This window comes from Cervus canadensis, chromosome 9 (genome assembly GCF_019320065.1).
Source record: "Cervus canadensis isolate Bull #8, Minnesota chromosome 9, ASM1932006v1, whole genome shotgun sequence".
In the NCBI taxonomy this organism is placed as follows: domain Eukaryota; kingdom Metazoa; phylum Chordata; class Mammalia; order Artiodactyla; family Cervidae; genus Cervus; species Cervus canadensis.
Window position 1 is genome coordinate 31,237,824 of NC_057394.1, and position 24,983 is coordinate 31,262,806.

The window sequence follows — 24,983 nt, forward strand, 5'->3', positions numbered from 1 at the left end:
TGATTATTTAACTCATATGCAAAGAACATCATGTGAAATGCTGGGCTGGATGAAGCACAAGCTGGTATCAATATTGCTGGGAGAAATATCAATAACCTCAGATATGCAGATGACACCACCCTTATGGCAGAAAGCGAAGAAGAATTAAAGAGCTTCTTAATGAAAGTGAAAGAGGAAAGTGAAAAAGTTGACTTAAAACTCAACATTCAAAAGCTAAGATTATGGCATCTGGTCTCATCATTTCATGGCAAATAGAAGGGGAAACAATGGAAACAGTGGGAGACTAATTTTTGAGGCTCCAAAAATCACTGCAGATGGTGAACACAGCCATGAAATTAAAAGATGCTTGCTCCTTGGAAGAAAAGCTATGACCAACCTACAGCATATTAAAAAGCAGAGACATTACTTTACCAATAAAAGTCCATCTAGTCAAATCTATGGTTTTTCCAGTAGTCATGTATGAATGTGAGAGTTGGACTATAAAGAAAGCTGAGCACCAAAGAATTGATGCTTTTGAACTGTGGTGTTGGAGAAAACTCTTGAGAGTCCCTTGGACTGCAAGGAGATTCAGACCTTCAATCCTAAAGGAAATCAGTCCAAATGTTCGCTGGAAGGACTGTTGCTGACGTTGAAACTCCAGTACTTTGGCCACCTGATGCGAAGCGCTGACTCATTGGGAAAGACCTTGATGCTGTGAAAGATGGAAGGCGGGAGAAAAAGTGGATGACAGAGGATGAGATGGTCGGATCGCATCACCGACACAATGGAGATGAGTTTGAGTAGGCTTCAGGAGTTGGTGATGGACAGAGAAGCCTGACGTGCTGCTGTCCATGGGGTCTCAAAGAGTCAGACACGACTGAGTAACTGAACTGAGCTGATGATAAGAATTAATTTTCCATTTATTAAGATCAATTGCTTTTTGAGGCATTTAAATAAAATTTAAATGTCATATTTAAGATGTATTAATTACAAGATTATTGCTGACTGTGGTACTTTTAAGTAAGTTAAAATAAGAAAAAGCATTTAAGAATATCAATTTGAGAATCTTTCACTATTCATTTGTATTCCACATTTAAATGGAATTCCCCCCAAATCTATTAGTTATACATGTCTTATTAGTCATCAACTCGCTATTAACTGTAGACTTGGTGTATGTATAATTTACTATATAGATTACAAAATACTAAAATGCTGTCCCTGTGATAAATTTGAGTCAAATAATTGTAATCACACAAATAAAAATTCATTCTTAACATTTTGGAAGTGTTAGCTGCTCAGTCATGTCCAACTCTTTGCAACCCTATGGAGTGTAGCCAACCATGCTCTGTCAGTAGGATTTTTCAGACAAGAATAGTGGAGTGGGTTGCCATTTCCTTCTCCAGGGAATCTTAACATTTTAGGGCAGAATAAAACTGAGGGATTTTAACATTTTAGGGCAGAATAAATTGGCAGTGTTAAAATAAACTTTCATGGCATATTTTCTAAAAATAGAGTTTGAGTACAGTATAATGGAGCAGAACTAACAGAAGTTTCTTATTTTCCCTGTCAAAGTAGGGCAGGGGTTGGGCTAGGTACTGAGACGTAAATATGATAGTCTTTGAGCTAAAATCCCCCAGAGAGTGGGAACTTCATGTCTTCCTTTCTCAATTGACTTTTGTCTTGACATTTTTATGTTGGACAATCAAGCTGTAGTTTATTCTTCCTCATACAATGTTCAAGAAATAGTAAATATAAATGCTGTAATATGACAAATATATTAAAATACTGGGTAAGGTATTTTGTCTTTTTTTTTGTTGTTAGCAAATAAACATGGAAACCATCATTATTTAAACAACCCAAGTATACCTAATGCAAAACAAAGAACAAGAAACAAAGCCACATTTCTACAGGAAATACAAGAAATTTAAAATATCAAGGTGCTTAGAACTTGCTGGGTTTAGTTATAACCAGTTTGTGAAGAGTATTGACTGAGTAGTTAGTGATTTTGGATATTTACTATGGCGAGGAAAATTCAAAAACAGGTGGATGATCAGCATGAATAGATTTGATTTTTTTTTTCTAAAAAGTAAAGAGGATGGATAGAAGTGGAGAATAGAGTGCTGAAAGAGAAACAATTTATAAGCCTGGTGTAATGAAATAATGAAGGTCTGAGAAAAAAGACAAATGCAGATGTGGAAATAGCCAGATTCTGGAGACATTTCTGCTTAATCTTTCTACAAAACAGGGTAAAGACTCTGTTTACAATCTCTTTCGAAAATATAAGACATTAGTAATTCCCTGAATTTGTGTATTTTTACATCTGCAGTAAAGTATGTTTGAGCTAAAGTGATCTTGCAGGTCCGTATTACAATGGTATTTAGTATAGCAGTCTATTGGTTTACAGAGGGAGAATTACTCCTGTAACAGGAAACAGGGGCGGCAAGGAAAGTAAGAATGGAGAGAACAGAAAAATTTCTCATTTCAAACCAATGTAACCGGTTTGCATATGAATTTTTAAAAGAATAACCCCACTATCTTTTTTCACCTGCTCCTTAATGAGTAATAGCCTTGAGTATTTTGTACCCTCTAAGAGGAGAGTGAAAATGTTGGCTTAAAACTCAACATTCAAAAAACTAAGATCTTGGCATCCAGTTCTATCACTTCATGGCAAAACAGATGGGGAAACAATGAAAACAGTGAGAGGTTTTATTTTTGGGGGGCTCCAAAATCACTGCAGATGGTGACTGCAGTCATGAAATTAAAAGACACTTGCTCCTTGGAAGAAAAGCTATGATCAACATAGATAGCATATTAAAAAAACAGAGACATTACCTTGCCAACAAAGGTCCATCTAGTCAAGGCTATGGTTTTTTCAGTAGTCATGTATGGATGTGAGAGTTGGACTAAAAAGAAAGCTGAGCGCCGAAGAATTGATGCTTTTGAACTGTGGTGTTGGAGAAGACTCTTGAGAGTCCCTTGGACTGCAAGCAGATCCAACCAGTCCATCCTAAAGGAAATCAGTCCTGAATGTTCACTGAAAGGATTGATACTGAAGCTGAAACTCCAGTACTTTGGCCACCTGATGAGAAGAACTGACTTATTGGAAAAAGACTCTGATGCTGGGAAAGATTGAAGGCAGGAAGAGAAGGGGACGACAGAGGCTGAGATGGTTGGATGGCATCACTGACTGGATGGACTTGAGTCTGAGCAAGTGCTGGGAGTTGGTGATGGGCAGGGAACCCTGGCATGCTGCAGTCCATGGGGTCACAAAGAGTCAGACTTGACTGAATGGCTGAATTGAACTAAGTAGGGAAACCACTAATTTAATAAATCTCCTGCAAATAGTTTAGAGTTTTCTAAATATATTAATCTAGTGCTCTAATATTTCCATCACCTGAAAAAGACCCCACTCCCACACCTTCCCTAGGCAAACACTAATCTATCTCTAAAATTTGCCTTTTCTGGAAAATTCATATAATAGAACTATACAGTATGTAATTTTTGTGTTTGACTTTTTTACTTAGCATAGTGTTTCCATGATTATCTGTTTTGTAGCATGCATTAGTACTTTATAATTTTAAATTGCTGAACAGTGTTTTTTGCATGGATATACCACATTTTATTAATCCATTGATGGACATTTCAGTTGTTCATGTTTTTTGGAACTGATGAATAGTTCTGCCATATATTGCATATATGTGCCTTTCTGTGGGCATATCTTCCCCTTGGCTGGATTCCTAACAGTGAAATTGATGTGTTATATTTTAAGTTTATAGTTCTTTTTCAGAAACCATCAAACTGTTTTTCAAGGTGGCTACATCATCTTACATTTCCACAAGCAACGTATGAGGGCTTCAGTTTCTCCAAACCCTCATAAACACTTTTTATGATCTCTTTTTGATTATATACATCCGAGTGTTTATATAGTGGCATCTTACTAAAGATATTTATTTAAAGCTGGTGATGGTGTGGTTGTTTTATTATTCATGAATTTATGTTGAATTTTGTATGCTGCTTTCTATAGCTAGTATAATATGTTTTTCCTTTCTGATCTGTGAATGTTTTGAATGTATATCCTAATATTAATATATCTTACATTTCTGGACTAAGCAATGTTGCCAGAAGTGTCTGAGCACTGTCAGAATTGGTTGATACATATTTTGCTTAGTAATTTTCCACTTTTTTAAAATACTTCGGGTTGTAATTTTCTTCTGTATACTAACACAATCAATCATTTTTAATCAAGGTTATATCATAACATGAACAGTAATGAGTCAATTTACTGTTCTGCATCTTCTTGAAACAATTTTAGGTGGAGTTTCTGTAATTAGGTTGTTGTCTAAATTATCGACATTCCCAAATGCATTTATACAGAATTGTAATAGTCTACTGCTGTTTTTATTACTAACTCATGTTGCTGCTCCCATTCTAATCCCTTATATTACCAAGACCTTAGAAAACTGTGTTTCCTAAGATCCCTTCATATTATACATATTGTTATTGTCCAGTATTTTCATTCTAACTTGCTTTATTTTCTACCTAAATTATTCATTATTTATGTTCTTGTTTATGCTGTCAATCAGTGATAAACTTTTGATTTCCAAATTCTTTGTTCAAATTTCCTTCTTGAATCTCTGATCCTAGGTTCATTTTCTTTCTTTCTAAAGAATTTTCTTTAGGCTTTTTTGTTGTTGTTGGGAACTTACCATCTGTCAATGGCAAGTTCTGTGTGTTTATTATTTGTTTATTGGCCTATAACTCCATTGTCAATTATCATTTATTTGCTTATTTTCTTTTTGGTTATATGACTTGCTGAATTCCTTGAGGCATAATATAAAATCAGTATTTTTAATGCAAATGGTTTTTAGGAAGCACCAGAGAAGGGAGGAAAGCTGTGTCAGGCAATGTTTTTTAGGTTGAACTACAGTTTCAAATGTGGCCGCCATTGAATCCATGGAGCTCTGAAGCTGTAGGATGGCCCTTCACTGTTACTCTGAGTTGAAATAAGGCAGTTGAGCCTCCTTTTCCTTATGCATCAGTCTTTGGACCTCAGCTGCCTCAAGGAAGGGCTGCTGATTTGAGTAGAGGCAGCTCTCCATGGTGAGGGTAATTCCTGAGGAAGGCTGATAATTGCAGTCTATCTGCTGAGAGCATTTACAGCAAGGGAAGTTAAAAATCATCCATTTGTAAAGTGGGATCTGGAAAGAATATGAGCGTGTCCCCTATAGGTTCAAAAAAATCAACAGTGTTGGGAATTCCCTGGTGGTCCAGTGGTTAGGATGCCACACTTCTACTGCATGGGCCATGGGTTCAATATCTGGTCAGGGAACTAAGATCCTGCATGCCTTGTGGCCAAAAAGTAAATAAATAATCAGGAGTATTTTCTCAAGTCTTTTGGGTTTTCTTTTTTTCTGTTTCTGGTATGAACTATTAACCTGTCATAATTTAAAGTAGCCTTTCTTTTCTGTCGGGTTTCCCTGGTGGATCAAATGATAAAGAAATTGCCGGCAACGCAGGAGACCTGGGTTCGATTCCTGGGTCCGAAGATTCCCCTGGAGTAGGAAATGGCAACCCACTCCAGTATTCTTGCCTGGAGAATTTCATGGACAGAGGAACCTGACAGGCTGCAGTCCATGGAATCACAAAGAATCAGACACAACTGAGTGACTAATACTTCTTTTCTGAATAATTGTTTTGGTTGTTTTTCAGTTATATTTGGTCCCTTCCTTCTTTCTTCTTCTTTATAATTCTATTTGGTATTAATGTTAATTCCTGAATCAGAGGAAAAATGCTTTTAGTTAACTGTTTAACAAAATTCTTAAATAGTACCTCTTATTCTGGCATTTACTGTCATCTTCTGATAATTCTATAGGATATATATTGAATTTACTAATTTTGTCTCTGGACATATTAAACTGCCTTTAACACTTTTAGTACTTTTTTCCCTATGCCCTCTTTGTTTGCCATTAATTCATATATCTTCCAGTTATCTAGCATTTCCTTCAACAAAATTTAAATTCTAATTTATCCATGCAACTAAACTTTTGTTCCAATCTTTATATTTCCTAAAATTATGTTTTTATAGAAGTCTTTCTACTATTTTAATAGAATGTTCTTTTCTAACATTTAAATTTTAATCATGTTGTAGTTATATCTTAATGTACTATAGGTGAGTTTCAGGGGTCCAAATCCACAGATTGTTTTTCTGGTGATTCTCACTTAGGTTGACTTGAAGTAAAAGTGAAAGTTGCTCAGTCGTGTCTGACTCTTTGGAATATACATGGAATTCTTCAGGCCAGAATACTGTGGTGAGTAGCCCTTCCCTTCTCCAGGGGATCTTCCCAACCCAGGGATTGAACCCAGGTCTCCTGCATTGCAGGTAGAGTCTTTACCAACTGAGCCAAAGGGAAGATTGACTTATTTTTTTTATAAAATTTATAAATTTGGTGAGGTCAGTATTATGCTTGGAAGCCCAAGTTGCATAGTGATAAAGAATCCACCTGCCAATGCAGGAGACACAAGAGACGTTGGTTAGATCCCTGAGTCGGGAAGACCCCTGGAGGAGGGCGTGGCAACCCATTCCAGTATTTTTGCTTCAAAAATCCCATGAACAGAGTAACCTGGTGATCTTCAGTCCAGGGTGTTTCAAAGAGTTGGACACAGCTGAGCAGACACACATCATGTTATCTGTGGAAATACAGTTTGTCTCAGACTTAAAGTAGTTCACTCCATAAATTCTGTTTCTTATTTGAGACACTTCAGTGTTCTTAATACCCAGAAAATAATGTTAATTTCCATGGTTTGTATATTCCTGGGTCATTCAGGAATTATGAACTCAAGTTCTTTTAAAAATGAGTCTATGATTATAATTTTCAGTGTAGCATCTTATGCCTCCAGAGCTCAAGTCAAACCATCAGTTCAGTTCAGTCCAGTCGCTCAGTCACGTCCGACTCTTTGCGACCCCATGAACTGTAGCACACCAGGCCTCCCTGTCCATCACCAACTCCCAGAGATTACCCAAACTCATGTCCATCGAGTCGGTGATGTCATCCAGCCATCTCACCCTCTGTCGTCCCCTTCTCCTCCTGCCCCCAATCCCTCCCAGCATCAGGGTCTTTTCCAATGAGTCAGCTCTTCGCATCAGGTGGCCAAAGTATTGGAGTTTCAGCTTCAACATCAGTCCTTCCAATGAACACCCAGGACTGATCTTTAGGATGGACTGGGTGGATCTCCTTGCAGTCCAAGGGACTCTCAAGAGTCTTGTCCAACACCACAGTTCAAAAGCATCAATTTTTTGGCGCTCAGCTTTCTTCACAGTCCAATTCTCACATCCATACATGACCACTGGAAAAACCACAGCCTTGACTAGATGGACCTTTGTTGACAAAGTAATGTCTGTGCTTTTTAATATGCTGTCTAGGTTGGTCATAACTTTCCTTCCAAGGAGTAAGCGTCTTGTAATTTCATGCCTGCATCACCATCTACAGTGATTATGGAGCCCAAAAAATAAAGTCTAACACTGTTTCCCCATCTATTTGCCATGAAATGATGGGACCAGATGCCATGATCTTAGTTTTTTGAATGTTAAGCTTTAAGCCAACTTTTTCACTCTCCTCTTTCACTTTCATCAAGAGGCCTTTTAGTTCCTCTTCACTTTCTGCCATAAGGGTGCTGTCATCTGCATATATGAGGTTATTGATATTTCTCCCAGCAATCTTGATTCCAGCTTGTGCTTCTTCCAGCCCAGCATTTCTCATGATGTACTCTGCATGTAAGTTAAATAAGCAGGGTGACAATATACAGCCTTGACAATACTCCTTTTCCTATTTGGAACCAGTCTGTTGTTCCATGTCCAGTTCTAACTGTTGCTTCCTGACCTGCATACAAGTTTCTCAAGAGGCAGGTCAGGTGGTCTGGTATCCCCATCTCTTGAAGAATTTTCCACAGTTTATTGTGATTCACACAGTCAAAGGCTTTGGCATAGTCGATAAAGCAGAAATAGATGTTTTTCTGGAACTCTCTTGTTTTTTCGATGATCCAGCGGATATTGGCAATTTGATCTCTGGTTCCTCTGCCTTTTCTAAAACCAGCTTGAACATCTGGAATTTCACGGTTCACATATTGCTGAAGCCTGGCTTGTAGAATTTTGAGCATTACTTTACTAGCGTGCAAGATGAGTGCAATTGTGTGGTAGTTTGAGCATTCTTTGGCATTGCCTTTCTTAGGGATTGGAATGAAAACTGACCTTTTCCAGTGCTGTGGCCACTGCTGAGTTTTCCAATTTGCTGGCATATTGAGTGCAGCACTTTCACAGCAACATCTTTCAGGATTTGAAATAGCTCAGCTGGAATTCCGTTACGTCCACTAGCTTTGTTCATAGTGATGCTTTCTAAGGCCCACTTGAATTCACATTCCAGGATGTCTGGCTCTAGGTGAGTGACCACACCATCATGATTATATGGGTCGTGAAGTTCTTTTTTGTACAGTTCATCTGTGTATTCTTGCCATCTCTTCTTAATATCCTCTGCTTCTGTTAGGTCCATACCATTTCTGTCCTTTATCAAGCCCATCTTTGCATGAAATGTTCCCTTGGTATCTCTAATTTTCTTGAAGAGATCTCTAGTCTTTACCATTCTGTTGTTTTCCTCTATTTCTTTGCATTGATTGCTGAGGAAGGCTTTCTTATCTGTCCTTGCTATTCTTTGGAACTCTGCATTCAAATGGGAATACCTTTCCTTTTCTCCTTTGCTTTTCACTTCTCTTCTTTTCACAGCTATTTGTAAGGCCTCCTCAGACAGCCATTTTGCTTGTTTGCATTTCTTTTCCATGAGGATGGTGTTGATTCCTTTCTCCTGTACAATGTCATGAACCTCCGTCCATAGTTTTTCAGCCACTCTGTCTGTCAGATCTAGTCCCTTAAATCCATTTCTCACTTCCACTGTATAATCATAAGGGATTTGATTTGGGTCATACCTGTATGGTCTATTGGTTTTCCCTACGTTCCCTTGTGGTTCATCTGGTAAACAAACTTCCAGCAATGCGGGAGAACTGGGTTCAATCCCTGGGTTGGGAAGATCCCCTGGAGAAGGGAAAGGCTACCCACTCCTGTATTCTGGCCTGGAGAATTCCATGGGCTGCAGCCAAACCATAGACACATCTTCATTCCTTCCTCTGACAACATGGGAGACTAGTTTCAGGTCCCTGAGTTATGGCTCTCTATGTCTGTTTTGGTGATGTAATGGGGATGGGAGTGGTGTCCAGGCCTCAATTCTCCAGGTGAAAGCCTGACCAAGGTGTTGTTTCACATCCAACTGACCCAAAAAAAATATAAGCTCCTTGATTATGAAGACAGGTAAGATCCCGTCAAGACAGCTACAGTGGTCATTGCCCTCTTGTTTTAGTTTTCAGTTTCGCTTCAATGTGGTTTCTTGAAAATATTTTCACAAGTTTGGGTGCATATTTTAACTGTTGTTTTAACTGTTTTGTTGCAGTTGTTATATATATATATATATATATATATATATATATATATATATATATAGTTATTTATAGTTTTGGAAAAAGAAAAATAGAAGTCCATATATTTCACAAGCAACCGTACTTAAAGCTCCTGAGGTCATGGGATGATGGACACTTTGATTTTCAATTAAGAAGTCATTAACATTTTCTCTCTAAAGCTGTTTCCATCAGGAATCTTACAATATTTCATGAGTTTTTGCAAAAATAACTTTTCAGAAACTGTATCTAGCAATTAATCAAAAGGTAACAAACTGCTAAGAATCACACCTTTGCAGTTTTATTAAAGGAATGGTTGCATGCTACCAATAATTTAACTGAAAAAACATACCATTTAAGTTAGTTGAGTATATGGATTTTATTTTTTCACTGTTATTTTGTGTTAGCTTTCTGGAACAACCACATTCTAAAATTGGTTATTCCAGACCGTGTATATCACATTAAAGCACTACATCACTATAATTGCTGGTGTAAGAGCTCTAAATTTCCTGACTCTCTGGACATTATCATTGGTTTATGTTTGTGAAGAGGTGTGTGTGAGTGTGTATGTGTGTGTCTTTTTCATGAGCCTGGAAAGAAGCTTTGAGACATTTTGTATTCTGAGAATCAAAGAGAGAAATTGGTTAAATTGCTAGCAGGAGGAAAACAAGAGAAAAGGAAAATGAAAAGAGGATTGAAATAATTTGGATACTGTCAAGAGAAACTGTACTGGATAGGTTACATAGACAAGGAAGATTTTTATCAACATTACCATAATAGAAGAAGACAGATTGAATGTAACTTTGTTGAAACAAAGGTCAGGAAAGTTTTTCAGCACTAGATGGACAGGTGAAAAATTACTGGAGGACACTGGGGAAGAGGTTGTTGAATGGGATTAAGCCTACTGCTTGCTAATGTTTGCATATTGAAGTTAGGCTAAGACCTTTCCTCAGAGCCTAGGAGGGGTGCTGTCTTTTTTTTTTTTTTTTAATTGTTATTGGAGTATAGATGATTTACAATGTAGTGTTAGTTTCAGGTGTACTACAAAGTGAATACTTAAATATACATTTATGTATATGTATATATACATTCTTTTTCAGATTTTTACCATATAGGTTATTACAGAAAATCAATTAGAGTTCCTTGTGCTATATAGTAGGTCCTTATTAGTTATCTGTTTTATGTATAGTAGTGTTTATATGTTAATCCCAGTCTTCAAATTTATCTCTTCTCCCACATTTCCACTTTCTAAAAATAAATTTGATTTGAGATCTGTGAGTGTGATTCTATTTGTACATAAGTTCACTTGTATTATTTCTTATTAGATTTCACTTGATAATTTTCTTTCAAGGGACAGCTCACATCCTGGAGAAAGACAGCTGTGGGTTGAAAAACTGATGACAGACTGGGAGAAAAACTTATGTTTCAAAGGGATAATGAAAGAATTTACAGTTTTAAGTTTTATAATGTTAGTGTTCTAGGAAAAGGCAGGTCAGGGGCCTAGAGTCAGGAAGATAAAGTTTAGTTCTAAGCCTTCTTATGCCTTGTTGAATGCTGTGCACAGTACTAGAAGTGAGGGGTAATAGGATTATCCAGAGAGTTCAGTGTTCCCAGCACCTTGCTGAAAATTGAGTGTGACTGCTCAACTTCTTGCGGTAGTCTGCATTCTTCTCTGGAAAGCACACACTAGGACTTCTTGGGGCCGCTCCTCAACCACAGCAGTAAGGAGCAGCAGCAGGAAACAGCTGGACTGTGTTATTTGTACTCGCTCACTACTTAATAAGGGCTTCCCAGATAGCTTAGTTGGTAAAGAAATTGCCTGCAATGCAGGAGACCCCGGTTCAATTCGTGGGTCAGGAAGATCTACTAGAGAAGGGATAGGCTACCCACTCCAGTATTCTTGGGCTTCCCTCATGGCTCAGCTAGTAAAGAATCCGCCTGCAATGTGGGAGCCCTGGATTCTCTTCCTGGTTTGGAGATCCCCTGGAGAAGGGAATGGCTACCCACTCCAGTATTCTGGCCTGGAGAATTCAATGGACTGTATAGTCCATGGGGTTGCAAAGAGTCAGACATAACTGGGTGACTTTCACTTTCACTACTCAATACTTTAAGTACCCAACAACTTTGAATGATTGGAGGAGAAAATACAGAATTCCAAGAGAGAATTATTTGGCTCCTTATCTAAAAAGAAATGATAAAAACTGTTTGGGGAGGGAAATAGAAATGAGTTGTGATATTTATACCTAATTACAGTGAGGAGATCCAACCAGTCCATCCTAAAGGAGATCAGTCCTGGGTGTTCATTGGTAGGACTGACGTTGAAGCTGAAACTCCAATACTTTGGCCACCTGATGTGAAGAGCTGACTCATTTGAAAAGACCCTGATGCTGGGAAAGATTGAGGGCAGGAGGAGAAGGGGACAACAGAGGATGAGATGGTTGGATGGCATCACCGACTCAATAGACATGGGTTTGGGTGGACTCTGGGAGTTGGTGATAGACAAGAGAGGCCTGGCGTGCTGTGGTTCATGGAGTCGCAAAGAGACAGACACAACTGAGTGACTGAATTGAACTGAACAGTGCCCATGGTTTTGCTGTTTGTTTTCATATTCTTTTTGCCAAGTTATCCCCCCAGATTGTCAGTGTTCAAGTTCTTTATATGTATAGAACTTCTTAAGGCTGACTTAATTTGACTATCTTAATGTTTAAAGGGAAACAGTTATTTTTGCATTACATAAGTCAAATTTATTTTTTATTTTTAAAGGAAAACACTTTTATTAAATACTTCAGAGCAGATGACATGGAAAGTGTTTTAGTTCCATAGGTTGATTAAGAAAGTGAGACTGATGTGACACCATGAGAAAAAGTACTGTTTTGCAACAGACCTATCCTTTGGAGAATGCATCATTGATTTTTAATTTCTGTATTACAACAAGAGTTACTCAAGGATGGAAGATTTCATAGAATTAGAAAGAATATGAGTTATCATACCTTACAGGTGTATAAACTATAAAATTCAAAGGTCAGTGTCCCAGGTATGCATTTATTTTTCTACTTATTTTTTTATTGTTAGGAATATATGTTTCATGACTATAGTTTTAGAGTAACACTACATTGAAAGTGAAGTGAAAAAGTGAAAGTGTTAATGGCTCAGTTGTGTCTGACTCTGCGATTCCATGGACTGTAGCCCACCAAGGTCCTCTGTCTGTGGGATTCTCCAGGCAAGAATACTGGAATGGGTAGCCATTCTCTTCTCCAGGTGATCTTCCTGACCCAGGGGTCGAAACCTGGGTCTCCTGCATTGCAGGCAGATTCTTTACTGTGTCTGTGCCTCTAGGGAAGCCCAATACTATGTTAGTCATGCTATCAAAAGAAGAGATTATGATTAAAACTCTGTATTATACAGAAAAACTGACAGTGATAAAAATACAGTTTCAAAACTGTTATCTAATTGAGAAGAAATACAACATTTGCAAGTAAATTATGCATTTTTTTGTTGTTCTACGTGAATCAGACCTGAAGAAATCCGCAATATCAAATAACAGTTTTAGATTATTATCAAAGGATTTTTAGAACCAATTAACTGGATAGATATTCTAAAAATTCATTCAGGTACATAAAACATGTTAAGATCACAGCTGGTAGAAACATTCTTAGCTTTACCAGTTGCAAACTTTGGTGAAAAAAGTCATACATTTTCTCAAAAGACTAAATTAAAATATATGGAAAATTAATTCTCAGAAGGATATGAGAAAGAATAAAGTAAACATGTATTATAGTTAGGTTGGTATAACAAATATCATGGATTATAAGAAATTATACCATAAAAACACACCAACACTAAGAGAGGTAATTACTTTCTTCCTCATCACTGCTGGCACGAGTTACACTTTTTCACCTCTTCCCTCACTGGGCACCACTTTTCAGTTTGTTTCGCTAATATTTTTCAATTCAGGGCCTCTGAATATTTAAGTGATTCAAGACAGTCCTCAGGATTTCTCTGTTCTCAATGTGATCTCTTGAGTTTCCATGTTCTAAACTCTCTCAATTTGCTAATGACTCTCACATTTGCACTTCCAGCCCTTATGTCTCACCAGATTTTATTTTGATCCACTGCTCATAAAACATCAACTATCTAATAGGAACCACATCAAAAAAGCTTTTAATTATCCTCCACAAACTCTCTTCTCCCTTGTCATTGCTGATCTCAGTAAGAAATCTAATCCACTGTTTATTCCATCACTCCAAAATACTTAGAGTAATACTTAACTGATCTCTCTTCCCCTCTCTGTCTCACTCAGTCACACACTTTCATCACTTGTTGACAGAGCTAAAAAATTAATCCCCATTACTCCTATAGGATTTTATTCTGGCTACTTAACTCGTGTCATTTTCTACCCTGTTTTCTTCACTCATTCTCTTTCAGTCTAATCAACATCTTTATTGTCCTTCTAACTTATCAACAAACACAAGTTTATAAATGTTCTACTTTTTGTTTTCTGGGATATAGTTCTTTCAGATATTTTACAGTATGACTTCTTATGTTATTTGAGTCTCTGATCTGTTAGGCAACTCCTTAGAGATGCCTTCTCTGCCTTTCCTATCCAAAATAACCCTCCTATCGTGATTTTTGTTTTTTTAATTTAATGTTATAAATTACTTATTTAATGTTGCTCATGTAAGTGCTATGAATCTGTGATAACTCTCTTGCATTTTATTGTATTTTTGGCTTTTTTGTCTGTTGGTTTTGCTTCTATTTCTCCTTTAGAATGCAAGCTCTGAGAGCCGGAACTTACTACAGTGTTCTCAGTTGCCAGAACTGTATCTGGTGAACTTAGCTGTGCCATTAATGTTTGTTGAATGAATAAGTGAATGAATAGTAGCAGAGAGAATGGTGCAATATGAAAAAGAAATTTACTTATGGATGTATAAAACGTAATACTCTATCTACTGTGATTAGTTGTGCATACATGCTAAGCTGCTTCAGTTGTGTCCTACTCTGCAACCCTATGGCCTGTAGCCTGCCAGGGCCTCTGTCCATGGGATTCTCTAGGCAAGAATACTGGAGTGGGTTGCCATGCCCTCCTCCAGGGGAATTTCCCTACCTAGGGTCCATCTCTTATTTCTCCTGAATTGCCGGGTGGGTATTTTACCACTAGCGCCACCTGGGGTGTCCTGTAATTGACTGTAGGTTAAGATATGGCAATGGCACCAGACTACAGTACTCTTGCCTGGAAAATCCCATGGACAGAGGAGCCTGGTAGGCTGCAGTCCATGGGGTTGTGGAGAGTCGGACACGACTGAGCGACTTCACTTTCACTTTTTACTTTCATGCATTGGAGAAGGAAATGGCAACCCACTCCAGTGTTCTTGCCTGGAGAATCACAGGGACAGGGGAGCCTGGTGGGCTGCCGTCTATGGGGTTGCACAGAGTCGGACATGACTGAAGCGACTTAGCAGCAGCAGCAGAAAATACATCATCATAAGGAAGGACTTCTAAATGTATTCTTTCTTGAGACTTATTTCACACTTTGCATTTAAACAGGCCTATAACCAGTTATTCATTGTTTACCTACCTTTCTCTTTTGCTTGCTGATTTGTAAACCTTCCTTATGTATGAAGAATATAACTTTTTACTAATCACATGTATTATAAATACATTTATCACTTTGTCCTTTGCATTTTAATTTTTATATAAATTTTATATATAAAAATGCAATATAGTCAGAATGCATTTTTTTTTCCTTTAATGGCCTATGCTTTTTTATGACTAGTTTAGAAAACCTGTCCCAACTCAAAGGTTACTATTTTTTTTAAACCTCCATATTTTTTCTTCTTATGATTTTTTTGGTTACTTATGTTAAAGCTTTGACACATTTGGTTTTATTTTTAATGTAAGGAATGAAGAAGAGCGTCTTGTTTTTCCTATCTACCTGCTTTTTCCCATATAATTTCCTCCCAATTCTTTTTCTTAATTTCATTTTTGTTTCTGGATTCTTGACCCTGAAATCACTTCTGTTAATATCTGCCTACTGTATTAGAAACAAGAATAGTAACATTAAATTGGAGTTTTTTTTTTTAAATAAAAGGTAGAATTTGAAGTGGGTTATCAGAGTTCATTTTATGATGCAAAGAAAAATAGGGAAAATTGTCAAATATTGTACTTACAGCCTTCACCCTAAAAATTTAGTCTAACATGAAATATTTACAGGTAGAATGAAGGAACACATATTGCAATACCTTTACCAGTAGAGTTTATTACTTTGTGCTGTCTTTTGAAATGTCTGAGTGAAAATATTTACATATTACTATACAAAAAAATTACATTTATGGTTTTATGTGGGATTTGGAACCCTTCCCTCTAGATTTGGTTCTAAATCTACAACCAAACTGGTGAATAATCAATTTTCTAAATTTCTCCCTTCCTTGTCTCTCCATAGGTATTCACTGAGGATTCTTTAGTAGATTTGAGCTTTGTGTCAGTTATAGAAGTATGAGAAATGTTATTAATGGGTAGGAGAGAATCCATTCAGCTCTGCAAACTGGATTGCAAATAAGATCACCAAAACAACCTCCCTAGTGACCTTATTTTGGGTGGTTTGCCTTGTTTTTATAAAAGAATGTACTTGAAAGGAAGCCAGGATCTCAGGAGATAATGAGATAGAACCAAGTGAAGATCTGTGGAGTGAAAGGAGTTGGTTATCATGAAAAAAGAATGATGTTCTGACAGGAATATAGTAGAATATTTGTTGGAAAAACCCAACCAGTGTTATACATTTTATACTGAAATGTATTCTTTTCTTTTTAATAGGATTAAAAATGTCTATAGGTCTTCATAACATATAAACATACATATTAAAACATTGCATTTCATGAACGCCAATGTCTAAGTTGTTTCCAGGAAAATGTATTTGCTCACACATTATTTCACTGTGGAGCAGTGCCTTCATGTGCCTCTGAGGTGCTGCCTTGAGAATATCCTTATCCTTACTAATTTAGCCTATTAAAAATGATAAATCAATTGTCAATGCTTAGACATTTCGCCATATCTATTTCCTTGCTGATTCCTTAATTTCTCCAACAGTTTTAGTAAGGAGAATTATTTTATTATTTTTGCTTTTATTATCCCAGCTTTTTGTTTGTTTGAGGTGGGCCAATGGTGCCTATGTGAGGTTTCTGTTTGTAAGAATTTTTTTGTGTGGGTATCCAACCTCTACTACAGTCATCAGATCTAGTCAAAAAGAAAGTTGAAAATATTAGTCAATGCAAATACTGCCATCTTTGGGAATATGGTCATAACCAGAGGTGTTAGTAGAAGGAAATCTGGAGGCCCTTTGTCCTGTGGGCCTCAGTTCTTGGTAAGGAACTGATCACTAAAAGAACAGATCACTAAAATTAGACTGAGTGACTGATCACACACAAAGAAAAAATAGAACACCTCTAGAGAGGGGTGGGCCATGCCCAGAGGAGGCAAATGACCCTGGAGGGCGGATACAAAATTTTTAAGGCAGGGTCATTTGCATAATCCAGGGGGCCATTGATTGACAGCTGTAGGTTACATAACAAGATGCTCTACCTCACATGTCCTTCTCATAATTCAGTCTGTTATAATTAGATATATTCATGGAATATTTATGAACAGTTGAGTCCAGTGGCCGCCAAAGATGACCTTAGTACAGGATAGTGTAAAGTGTCCCCTGGAGAAGTGATAGGCTACCCACTCCACTATTCATGGGCTTCCCTGTTGGCTCAGACTGTTAACAATCTGCCTGTAATGTGAGAGACCTGGGTTCGCTCCCTGAGTTGGGAAGATCTCCTGGAGGAGAGCATGGCAACCCACTCCAGTACTCTTGCCTGGAGAATCCCCATGAACAGAGGAGCCTGGTGGGCTGCAGACCATGGGGTCACAGAGAGTCAGACACGACTGAGTGACTCAGCACAGCACAGTGTAAGGTGTGTGCACGTGCCGGAGTAGGGCAAGTCCAGCCACTTGTCCGGTGGGGAGTTTTTATGGCCCCCTGATTATTTTTAGAGCACTGGTGGAAGTGTTAGGAGCAGGGCTGGTCAATTGCTTGGTGGGATTAGGCAGCTATTGTAAGGTTAGCTGAAGGGGTCACCTCTCATTGCTCTCAGCTAACTTCCTGCTTATCAGAGGGGTCTTCAAGGACCAAGGAGCTGAGACTTGTCTCCTTGTAAATAAGAAAACTGAGGCCCAGAGGCCAGAACTGACTTGATCAAAGTCACAGAGCCAGTTCATATCAGAACCAAGACCAGAACACACGGTCCTTAGCCCTAACGATGTGCTTAAAAGAAAAGGACATCCAAGTTATCTTCTAGCCCAACTACTCTGGTCCTGTAACACAATTTCTCCTTTTGTCCTTCTGCTAGAACAGACCTCAGTTGAACATACAAATCACCAGTGACCTCCTGCTCTTTGATCAAACATGCCAGGTCTCCCTTCTGTACCTGTCATCTGCTCCTGACACTGTGGCTCACCTTTTCTGTGGCAGCATGAACCCCTCCTCCCTATTTTCCACACATTTCATTCTGTCTCCCTTATAAAAGGGGAAAAAAAGTAACACATTTACAGCTATATATAGTAAGGTGGTCTGCCTCCTGAGAAATCTGTATGCAGGTCAAGTAGCAACAGTTAGAACCGGACATGGAACAACAGACTAGTTCCAGATTGGGAAAGGAGTACATCAAGGCTGTATATTGTCACCCTACTTATTTAAATTATATGCAGAGTATATCATGCAAAATGCCAGGCTAGATGAAGCACAAGCTGGAATCAAGATTGCCGAGAGAAATATCTATAACCTCAGATACACAGATGACACCACCCTTATGGCAGAAAGTGAGGGAGAACTAAAGAGTCTCGTGATGAAAATAAAAGAGAAGAATGAAAAATTTGGCTTAAAACTAAACATAAACTAAGATCTTGGCATCTGGTCCCATCACTTCATGGCAAATAGATGGGGAAACAATGGAAACAGTGAGAGACTTCATTTTTCTGGGCTCCAAAATCTGTGGATGGTGACTGCAGCCATGGAATTAAAAGATGCTTGCTCCTTGGAAAAAAAGTGAAAGTGAAGTCTCTCAGTCGTGTCCAACTCTTTGTGACCCCATGGACTGTAACCTACCAGGATCCTCAGTCCATGGGATTTTCCAGGCAAGAATACTGGAGTGGGTTGCCATTTCCTTCTCCAGGGGATCTTCCCAACCCAGGGATCAAACCCGGGTCTCCTGCCTTGTAGGCAGACACTTTACCGACTGAGCTACCTAGACAGCATAAAAGAAGAGACATTACTTGGCAAAAGAAGGTCCATCTGGTCAAAGCTATGGTTTTTCCAGTAGTCATGTATGGATGTGAAAGTTGGACTATAAGGAAGGCTGAATGCCAAGAATTGATTCTTTTGAGCTGTGGTGTTGAAGACTCTTGAGAGTCTCATGGACTGCAAGAAGATCCAACCAGTCCATCCTAAAGGAAATCAGTCCTGAATATCCATTAGAAGGACTGATGGTGAAGCTGAAACTCCAGTGCTTTGGCCACCTGATGTGAAGAACTGACTCATTGGAAAAGACCCTGAGCTGGGAAAGATTGAAGGCAGGAGAAGAAGGCAATGGCAGAGGATGAGACAGTTGGATGGGATCACTCACTCAATGGACATGAATTTGAGCAAGTTCTGGGAGTTGGTGATGGACAGGGAAGCCTGGCATGCTGCAGTCCATGGGGTCACAGAGTCGGACATGACTGAGCGACTGAACTGAACTGATGGCCAAAACGTTCTTTCAGTTTTTAAGTAAAAATAAAAGACAAATTTTTAATTTTCACCTAGAACTTTATTGAATAATGCATATATCATTTTGTTTCTCTGTCATTTTTCAGGCAACTTCATATTTCCACCTTCAGAAAAAATAAAATTTTTTAAAGCTTTTTGAGCAAAGAACTATTCTAGGTACCTTTTGCAGTCTTCCATGGGATTTGAATTTTTTCCAGTAAGAGAATGGCCATGGGAAGGTGCAATGTCTGGTGAAGTAACAAAACATTATATGCCTAAAATGTTGCTTTCTTTTTTTTGACTTCAATATAAAAATAGCTACACCAAAGTCCACCAATTTTGATTTTTAAAAAAAATTGCTCACTGATACGACTGCTGTCACAATACTGTCTAACAAAATTGTTTTGGATGAAGTTAAAGACAACTAAGCTCTACTAAAACCATCTTATGGGAAAAAACTGAGTGAACATTTTGGCCAAGTCAATAAATTAATATATACATAGATGGTTGAAATTATTTATAATTTTATAATTATTTAGAAATCATTAATCATGAACACTGATAGTATTTTGAAATGCTGGAAAACAGAGAAAGAGGCATTCAAGTGACTATAATAAAAGAGACAAAAAATAATATAGATGGTTTAATATCGGATAAATAGTCCTTTCCCAGTAGTTTCACAAGGAAATATCATTTTTAAAAATATCAACAAAAGAAGTAAATGAACACCTGCTTGTTTACTCAGTGACAAAAAACTCACCATTAATCTAATAAACTGTAGTTCCCTAGGCTGGAAAACTTATTTAAAATCTCTCTGAGGCAAATATCTTTTCATGTTCATAAATCACTTTCTTTTGAACTCCATTTGAACTCAAATTAGCATAAAAATATTGAGATGAACACAGTTTTATGACTTTCATGTGTGAAGTGTCTTATCTGGATATTTCAATTTGATTGTCATTTCATATACTTGTATTTTAGTAGCATTTGACATAATTTTAATCAACAGTAAAACTATGAGCCATTTTTTCACCTGAGTTTTGGGGTTTGATCAGTTTGTTGTGTTTTTTCTTTAAAGACATGCGAGAGGACTGAACTTTCTTGAGTCCTTCAGATTTTTATTCTCAGTATTATGATAGTTGTTAAGTTTCTCAATGTTACTTCTTGTAAACTACAAATATTTGCTTAATTTTTACTATTTTATTTGAATCATAATAGATTCATAATAGACTATGAAGAGATTATCATAATAGATTATCACATAATAGATTATCACTTCATAATAGATTATAACATGTATGTAGAGAAAGGAAATTGCAATGTATGTGTTTCTGATAGATTATTATATGAATCAAATGCAGAAATTAGGAGAATATGCTTATTTCCACTTTATACAGCACCAATTTATATTAAAAACTAATACAGCAAAAATTTTATTCTTTGTGTTTTTGAAATTAAATTATAATTTATTGAGATAAATGGGTTCATACCATATTGCATACATGTGCACACATGGAGATATATATAAACCACATATATTTGTAATGGCTGAATGAAAGTGACTAGGATCAGTGGTGTAACAAGATATTTCCTTTAAAAATAAATGATAAGTTATTTGCTACAAATGTTATATATAATTTCATATATGTAACTATAATTATATATAAAATTTAAAATATATGTGCATGGATATGTGTCAATTAATGATGCATGTAGTATTTAAAAATAAGTCATCATTGTGAACCACAGATGCATTCAGTGAAGTCATTTTGTGACTTTCATTTGGATAAAACATATTCACAAAAGTGGTTTCAGAACTGGCTTAGTTGCAGAAACTTGGATTATATCACATTTTCTCTGAAACTTGAGTGAACAGTAATGGCTGTCATGGTGTTTCACTCCTGAGGTTCATTTATACTTTTCTGTGGCTGCAGTATTAATTCTTAAAGACACCTGGCTCAGCTGTCTTCATCAGTTTAAACAGACATTACATCATCAATTTTCAAATCAAAATAAATCAAGTATCGCTGTTGTTGAAAATCCATCTCTCTTCAGTCTCAGCTGTCAGAGTTATACATTCTGCATGAAATTTTAAATGAATCCATGGATTAAAAAATGGGTGTGTTAACCTCAGTATAGATGAATATTTTTAAAGTCACGGTGACTAGGACTTATAGAAAGTTAATTAAAGAAAGCAGTTGTAGTCACAGTCTTTGTATTATGTTATACATGTTGATGAACTATAAGATTTATAGAATTTTTTTTGATATTTGATACTCATACTGATTGTTGTATATTATAGGTGATTAGAACACAAATCTAAAAGTTTAATAGTAAATGTATAGTGTTTTCTTATTTGGTGATACAGCATGTTAAAATCACCAAATTAGTACCTTAAAATCATTTTTTATTACTAATATGTTTACAGGATTTGTGGGGTCACAAAGAGTTGGACACAACTGAGTGACTGTACTGAACTGAACACCTTCTTTACTCTCTCTCTCACACACACACACACACACACATACACACACACGCACAAATGCATATAGACACAAACACACCATAACACACATTTTATTTTTCAAAATGTGTTTTTTTAAAAAAAGAGACTCATACTCTAGACATTTATATGAAATTCGTTTGTTTTACCTGACACTATACTAGATATATTTAAAACGCAGTCTAATTCTGTTGATTATAAATATATTAAATCTATTAAATACTTGTATATCTAAATGTACACATATCTAAATGTAGACGTGTATATTGTGTATGTATATATGTATAATTATATAAATGATTTTAGGTAAATAAGCTTATACTATGTGATGACATACTGCATTTTCTTAGAACATGTATTTTCATCCTTATATTAAGCTGTCTCCCATTTCTTCATATTTTCTTGACTCTTCTCTTACTCACCATTCCCTGCTACCCCTATCGGATGGTTATTTTTCTATGCTCTTTCTATACCCTTACAACTGCCGATTCCAAGGGAGAAGCTCAGATCTGCATTTTTCATACAGATCTGGGTAAGAGACTACCAGTGAGAGGCTCTTGTATGCTATTTGGAAGAGTGAAGAATAACAGATGCCATTATTCTTTAGATGCAGGTGTAGAAAGACTTGTAGAAAGGCATAAAATGCACAGCTGCTTCCTCCTGAGTGTTTGTGGACCACCAGCTAGGGGATTCAGGCTCATAAAGTGCTAGCAGCTTCTCTGATTGTGTAAGCCCCTTACTGACTTTATTGTAATACTTTGTATATGGAATCTACAGAGTATCTTATGTTTTCAACATGCACACAAACATACACACAGGAATTTCATCATTGTTAGTTTTAAAATATATATTACCAGCATGGGTTAGATTATAGCACTTCTCTTTATCTTATTTTTCTCACTAAGCCATTCCTCGTAAAAATCCTTCAAGTCACTTGTTTGAGCTTTAATGTAAGAACTACAGTGTACAATATAGTTATAATGTAGTCACTCATCCCTATGTTAAAGGGTATTTATTTTCATTCACTTTTTTAAATAGTTATTCAAAATTGCACGTTGATCATCATCATACATATGCTTGTATCTTTGTATTTTGAATTCTATGAATACGTCCCAAATAATGGATACATGGCATGTATATATGTGTGAGGGTTTTGTGGGGTTTTCTGTATTTTAATAGATGTTGCAAGATTATTTCCATAAAAGTATAATCTTTCAAATAAACACCAGCTATCAATGAAGTGCATATGTTTCTTTATTCCCACACTCATTACTAGTCTTTTCTGTTTTAACTTTACCCAGTAAGTATAATGGATGTGATTGATATCTCATCCTCAGTTTATTTCTATGACTAATTGTTACTCTGAATACATTTTAATATTAGTTAGCAATTTGTCTGTTCGGTGAAATTTCTCTATATTATTTTTCCTTCTGTGTTTTTTCTTTTCGGTGAATATTTAAATATTTTTATGATAGTTTTAAATATAATCCTTCACCCTCAACTAGCATGGCAATTTGTAAACTAAAGTATTTGATTTTGATTTTTTTTTCATGTTCTGCTCTAGATAACCATGAATATAAACTTATTTATTTATACTATTTTTTTTTCTTTTCCAGCTTCTGGATTATCACAGATAAGGTCTTCACTACCCTGAGACTGGGTAAGTCATCCTTTAAAGCTTTCTAATGTTTAATGTTATATTGATTTTCAGCTTGTAAATAGATCTTTTGGAAAGTAGAAATGTGATATTAACACACCAACAAAGTTGAAATATGGTATGGTGTAAGGACAAGATACACTGAATATCTTCATAGAAACACACAGGTCTTAGCTATTCATATATAGAATTATATTCATATAGAGAATACAGTATCTGCTTGTTATCATGAAAATATCTTGAAAATATAAAATATGAAATTTCTAGTAACTGCATTGTTGAAAGTGAAAGTGCTCTTTGTGACCCCAGGGGTTATATAGCCCACCAGGCTTCTCTGTCCATGGAATTCTCCAGCCAAGAATACTGGAGTGGGTAGTCATTCCCTTCTCCAGGGGATCTTCCCGACCCAGGGATCGAACTCATGTCTCCCTGCACTGCAGGCATATTCTTTACCATCTGAGCCACCAGGGAAGCCCAGTAACTATAGAGGAACACACAATTCTCCTGGATAAAACATATACCAATAAAACCTAATACAAATAGAGTATGTACGACTTTGATGGGTAAAGTGAGTGTAGAGGAGAGAAATGGATACATATCTGATTGGGAAGATTAGTGTAAATTTTATATCAGACTTTATTTTAAATGACATTATGTAAATGATATTATTTATATGTATGTGTTTGTATGTACATGCATAACACATAGAAGCACAACAGCGTGTGTTTAGATAATGAGAACTCAATTGTAGTTGATGACTGCAAAAAAAGTTTGATTTTTAGATGGAGATTTCCTAATAGAATATATGGTATGAAAAATAAATTTCTCTTACCTCCTTCTCTTAACCTGAAAACAGTATTAGAGCTATTTGATTTTCCAGGTTTAAAATTGATGTCACCAATTACTCAATTTCAGATGATTTAGAAAATATTTGCTTTTAGATATAATTCTAAACATAATTCTCTTTAAAATATTACTTAAATAATTAAATCAAAATGAGTATTAGTTATTGGTGCAATAAAAGTAGATAGCTCTTTGTATTTATTTTTAAAATATTGAATCATCCTTTCAAATACAACATAAATATAAGTTTTACTAATATGCATGTTATAAAATTGAATGGGAAAACTATATTGCATTGCATATTGATGCTCTAGGAAGTAATTTACATATAGAATTTTTCCAAATATAACCATGTAATTATTGTTTTAAATATATGATATGTTTTAAATGTGGTTTGGTTTGATCAACGTCAAAGACAAATATGCACATATTTACCATTCATATATTTACATGCAGAATTAAGTTATGTTATTACTTTTGCAATGTTATGCATTTTATCCATTCTCCAATAAGATTAAATGTTAGCTTAAAATTTAGGCTAATATTTGGAGAAAATGACTGGTGAAAAGTCTTCTAATTAGCTGTGTCTAATTTAATATATTTTAATATAAAAGAAGCAAAGTACTTTGATCTGCCACTGAAATGGAAAGTGAAAACAGAAGTTCTGCAAATTAGTTCTAATTTTAAAAGTTTTCAAGAACTTTATTAGATGATTCCAAAGAACG